Raw genomic sequence first — 5942 nt, 5'->3', positions numbered from 1 at the left:
AGGGAAGGGTGAAATGTTTGGGAAAGGAAACAAAGTTGTATTGTAAGAATTCCCAAATACATAAATACTGTGTTCCTTTTGATAAAATCGCATTGCCCTTTCAGGCACCGAACTTAAACTGCATTGGTTTAAAAAAGGAAGGCTGTTTTAGTTTTTGTGTTTCCAAAACTGTTCTTCATTATAAATTAGCCTCCTGTAGAGCTACGCTTTTTCATTCAGCATCTACAGCAAGATAAATAATATTGCTTCCAAATAGCTTTTGCAAGAAACCGTTCAGAGGCTTGATCATACGCAGGCCTCTTTGTTATGATACAGTAAACCTTTGATTGTATCACTCTTATCTAAACATACGTCTCCCAACTGTCAGTTTGTCTGAGGAAATCAAGATTGCTTTTCTTGGTTTGTTCCCTGTTCTGTTTCTATGAAAGCACAATGTCTTCCAGCACCACACTCTACAGCTCTGTTCACTTATCAATCTTCTAGTGAAAAAAAAAAAAAAAGACAAGGAAGTTTTTTTTTCTGTAATAATTAGGAAGGAATGCTGCCTTCCGTATTCTCATAGATAGCAGGAAGTGCTCGCACCGGCCACAATACTAATGACCAAACTGCAGATTCCTTAAAAGCACTATTATTTTAACTACCATTCTCAAAAAAAAAAAAAAAAAAAAAAAAAATGACTACTTGCAGAAACCTCCACAGGAAATAACTGCCTGAGAAAATGTGAGCTAGGGAATTGGGTCGTAAAGTTGTACTGCGAGGCGAACTACACCCAAACCGTATCGCTTAAACTCTCAACCTGTCACTATTTGTGGCATTAAATAAATATTTAATAATGATAAGAAACAGTTTAAGAATAATAAGAAATAACTCTGTTAAAATGTGGATATCATGTCTCAGAAGCCAACCAATTAGGCACATGGCCAAGGCAGAAAGCCAGTTAATTGCTGAGGCTTCTAGACGAGCAGAAGTGGAGAGCTGTGTCAGTTATTTGCCCAATCCTCTTCCTACTGAGGATTTCTAGTGCTAGGCCAAAGGAGTTTCTCGTCTTTAACCCACTTTTAATCTTTTAGTAGATGTTTAGATAATCTACATGTTGATAGATATTTGTAATTGTGGAAACAGATCACTCAATATTCCCCACCTCCGACCTCTTAATTTTGTTTGATATTTTGTGCTGGAAATAAAAACAAGGAAAGTTTATTTTTTTCTCTTATCACTCAGGACCAATTAAAGTGTATGTAGACAGTAGACAAGACAAATCAACTTTTATATCCCAACTTTGCTTCTTGTACAATCTGTGAATTTGGTCATTAAACTTGTTTTTCAGAAAATATCAGCATTTTTATAACATGAAAAAATAGTTTCTCATTTTAACTTAAAGATATGCATTAAATTTCAGTTTGATCTGTCTTTGAATATTGAATGGTTTTTATAAATGTTGAGTAATTTAAATCTAGAATCTCTTATTTTCCTAGATAAAGTAAATAAATGAAATTCATTTTATAACACCCACAAAACAGACCTATTAACTGGTCATGCCTAATGCATACATTTGTAACTATCAAATAATAGATCCATTGTTTTGGTTTATGGAGTACTAAAATTAATGATATCTCACCCAACTGTTGCTGCCCATGTAATTCCAACTACAATAATGATCAAACTTAAATTTTAATTCCTACATATTCAGGAGGAAAAGTCACACAGTCACTCCTAGAGTTGAAGTGAAATAACTTAGGAAAAAGCCTGTTCATGGCGCTTATCTAAGAGTTCATTAAAAGTGGGTCTTATGATTCTTCGCAGTAGTGGCTATGGCCAATGTTTTATAACTGCTACCACTGAACCACTGGAAACAGAAAGACTTGTTATTAATTTTCATTAGTTCAAACTGTTTTGATGCCAATCATAAATATTTTAAGACAAAATAATCAAGATAGGGGTTTTTCATATTTTTCCATTACATTTGGCTATAGGCCAAGGAAGACCCCAAATCACAGGGTATAACAAGAAACAATTCCTCTCATCCTCTGTATTGCCCACCTTCTGAATTGCCCAAAGAATGGGAAAGTTTCTAAGCCTTGAGAAACTTCTCCAAATGCAGCCATCTCACCTGTAGAGCATTTTCTTTGATTTTTACATAGGTACATTGGTAGTTAACTCTTCTATTGTATTTCACCCTTCATTCTAACATTAGCAGATTGGTGACAAATAGAATACAAAGGTGTACATGTCCAAATGAGCAGCAGTTAATGAGTAATTAAATCTTGAAGCAATTGAGAGGGGAAAACAGCTTACAGGATACATGTCTGCTGCCTGTCTTCTCTCATCACTGTTTTCTATCATTTCCTCTCCTGGCATTTCCTCCTGCTTCTTTTAAAAAAACATAAAACTCTCATCTACCCTTCACAGCTCATTTTTGTAAAGGAAAAAAAAAAAAAAAAAGCTGTCTTCAGGCCACAGTGACTACAACATTGTGCTTGCCTTACATAAATAAAGAGGATTGAAAACACATTTAATTATGAAAGATAAAAAAGAATCCAAACCTCCCAGATGAATATAAAAAGATTTTTAGCATAACTTTTATTATACATTGCATTAAATTCAAGAGCCTATGTTTTACTTTCGTATCTCATGGTTGCCTTAATTTCCTGTTACTGAAACCATGTACCCCAATACACAAACACATGCATCATCCTTATTATCTCCCAAAATATACATGGATAGGTTTTGTACTAGAATTATTTTTTACATGGATGTAATAGATGTTTCAGTCAAGATAAATTATACAAAAGGGAAATATATTAGTAAATATAACCAAACCATAAGTGTGGTAGTTTAAATGTAATTGGCCCCCATAAGCTCATAGGGAATGGCATTATTGAGAGGTGTGGTTTTGTTGGAGTAGGCGTGGCCTTCCTGGAGGAAATGTGTCACTGTGAGGGTGGGATTTGAGGTCTCATATATGCTTAAGCCACACTCAGTGTATTGCGGTTAAATAAGGATCAGGATAAACAAATAGGCCAAATAGATGTTTATTCAGGGAGAAATAACTTACAACCTAGACAGAAGAACACCAGCAAGTTCCACCGGATGCTCTCCTGTCCGAGTCCTGCCAGTAAGAAAGCATTCCTGGTTCTTCCTCTGACCTCCTTCCACAGGTCACTTCCGCCCATGGCTCCACCCCCAATGGGCGTGGCCAGTATCAGACAAAGTAAATATCTCACTACACCAGTGTTTCAGACCACTTCCTTTTTCCTGCATGATCAAGATGTAACTCCTCCTCCACCCTCAGCTCCTTCTCCAGCACCATGTCTGCCTCCATGCTGCCTTGCTTCCTACCATGATGATAATGGACTAAGCCTCTGAAACTATAAGCCAGCCTCAATGAATTGTCTTTTTTTATAAGACTTTCTGTGGTCATAGTGTGTCTTCACATCAATAGAAATGCTAAGATGATAAGAAAACCAGTGGTGGGGGAAGGAGGACGTAACTAGATAGAAGAAATGACCCACAGATCCAAATCTTCCTGATTCTTGTCTCTATTGGCCAGCCATGAGATAGAGTATTCCATGTCACAGCCTGGCCACTGGAGCATGAACCAAAAGGTCCTGTCGATGGCTTATGTGCAAGAGTTGGAATTACTCTGAGTGGCCCTCATTTGCACCCATCAACTATTACTGAAATTATCAGGTGAAGAGCATCTGAGAATAAACTCCAGTTCAAGTGAGCACAGTGTTTGGTGCACTTGGTTTTTCTTATAAGCTACAATAATTAATTAAATCAAGACTCTCCTCTGCTCTGTTGATTGATAAACACTAATAAGCACAAAGGTCAGAGGGCTCTGATAACAATAGCAGTGGGCAATTCCAATACTCTACTCTCATTCTGAGATTGTTGTCAAAATTAAAAGTCAAGACAATGTCAGGGTTAAGCTGCACCACAGAGCAAATGAACTCAACAGATATTTGTAGAATGTCCTACCCAATAGATATTAAATATATTCTCCCTGGCATTCCATGAAACATTCTATAAAGCAGACCTGTTCTAGACACAAACTAAGGCTTATCAAACACAGAGGAATTAAAATAGTTTATTATATCTTATCAGCTCATAGTAGAATAAAACTAGAAATCAATAGCAATAGAAATTATATTTATTTGAAAACAAAACAATATACTCTTGAATGACAAGTGAGCGATTGAAGAAACCACGGAGCAAAATGTAAAATTCCTAGAATCAATTAAAAATAAAAGCACAATGTATCATGATTTTTGTGATTTAGTCAATCAGTTCTAAGAGAAAAGTTCATGGCTATACATTGAAACATCAAAGGACTCTGAAATAAACAACGAAATACTATTCCTCAAGTTCTTAAGAAAACAGCAGTAGTCAAAGTTCTAAAGCAGTAGAAGCAAAATACAGTGAAGCTCAGTGAAGATGTTGAAGAGATGGTTGACTAAAGGAATGATACAGAGGGTAATTTTTTAAAGTTGGTTCTTTGAAGAGATAAATATTCATGATACACTCTCAGCCAACCTAACCAAATGAAAGACAGAAGCCATCCAAGTTAATAAAATTTGAAGGAAAAAGGAATATTGTGATAGAGTCTGAGAAAATCCAGAAAATGATTGGAGAATGTCTGGAAACTTAAGTTCGCAAACATGGAAAATCTAGAAGAAATGACTCCATTCCTAGACATAAATGACCTCACAAAATTGAGTTAAATTATCATCACAAGCAACAAGACTAAAGCAGTAGCAAATAGCTCCTCATAGAGAAAAGCCTGTGAGCTGGCAAATTCTCTGCCATGTTCTACCAAACCATTTAGGGAAGGAGAACTGGCACCAATATTTCTGAGACCATTCTACAAACTAGGAACGGATGGTGTAGCATTAAACTCAGTTCTACAAAAACCAAATGAGACTACAACAACTAGAAAAGGAAGGAAAGAAAGAAAGGCAGGAAATGAGGAAAGAAGGAGGAAGGGAGGAAGCAAGGAAAGAAGGAAAGAAGGAAGGAAACCTGCAGTCCAATAAAGCAAGTATGCCTCAATATATGCAGATCAGTGAAGGTAAGCACATAAATACACATAAGTCAGGAATTACATGATTATCTTAACAGATGCAGAAAAGACCTTGGAAAATGTTAATCTTCCTATCAAGTAAAACTAGAAAGCTAAACATCAAAGGACCATATGTCAGCGTAATAGAGTCTATATAGAACACATCTTTACATTAAATATAGAAAATTGCCAGCAATTCCTCTAAATCAGTGAGACAAGGAGTCCAGTCACCCTATTGTTCAAAAGGGCCTTGAAGGTCCTTGAACATTAACTAGAGTAGTTAGAAATTAAAAAAAAAATGACAGGAGGCAAAGGCTCAGATCTCTGTGAGTTAGAGGCTAGCCTTGTCTACAGAGTGAGTTCCAGGACAGGCTCCAAAGCTACACAGAGAAACTGTCTCAAACAAAAAGAAATAAATAAAAGTTAATGAACTAAAAGGCATATAAATAGTGAAGGATGACAGTAAAACATTCTTGTTTGTATGTATTCTATGCTAAAGGCTCTCAAGATTCCCTCAGAAAACTTTTGTACTTGACATACACATTCACTAAAGCAAACAGGATGTAAAGTAACAGTAAAAAACTGACTCTAAAGAAATGTCCAGAGACCTACAAGACTGACCCCAAATAACAATTTGAGCAACAGTGGAAAGGCTACCATAAATGCCCTTCCCTGATAATGAGATTGATGGCTAACTTATCTGCCATCATAGAGTCCCCATCTAGTAGCTCATGGAAACAGAAGCAGACACCCACAGCTAAACACTGAGCTGAACTTTAATCCAGATGCAGAGAGGGAGGAAAAGACTAGGTTACAGAAACCCACAGAGGCAGCTGACATGTACAAGAAGGAGCTAATGGGCCCCCAGACTGATAGCTGG

Source organism: Phodopus roborovskii, unplaced genomic scaffold (genome assembly GCF_943737965.1).
Source record: "Phodopus roborovskii unplaced genomic scaffold, PHOROB, whole genome shotgun sequence".
Classification (NCBI taxonomy): Eukaryota; Metazoa; Chordata; class Mammalia; order Rodentia; family Cricetidae; genus Phodopus; species Phodopus roborovskii.
This window is presented reverse-complemented; position numbering follows the sequence as displayed.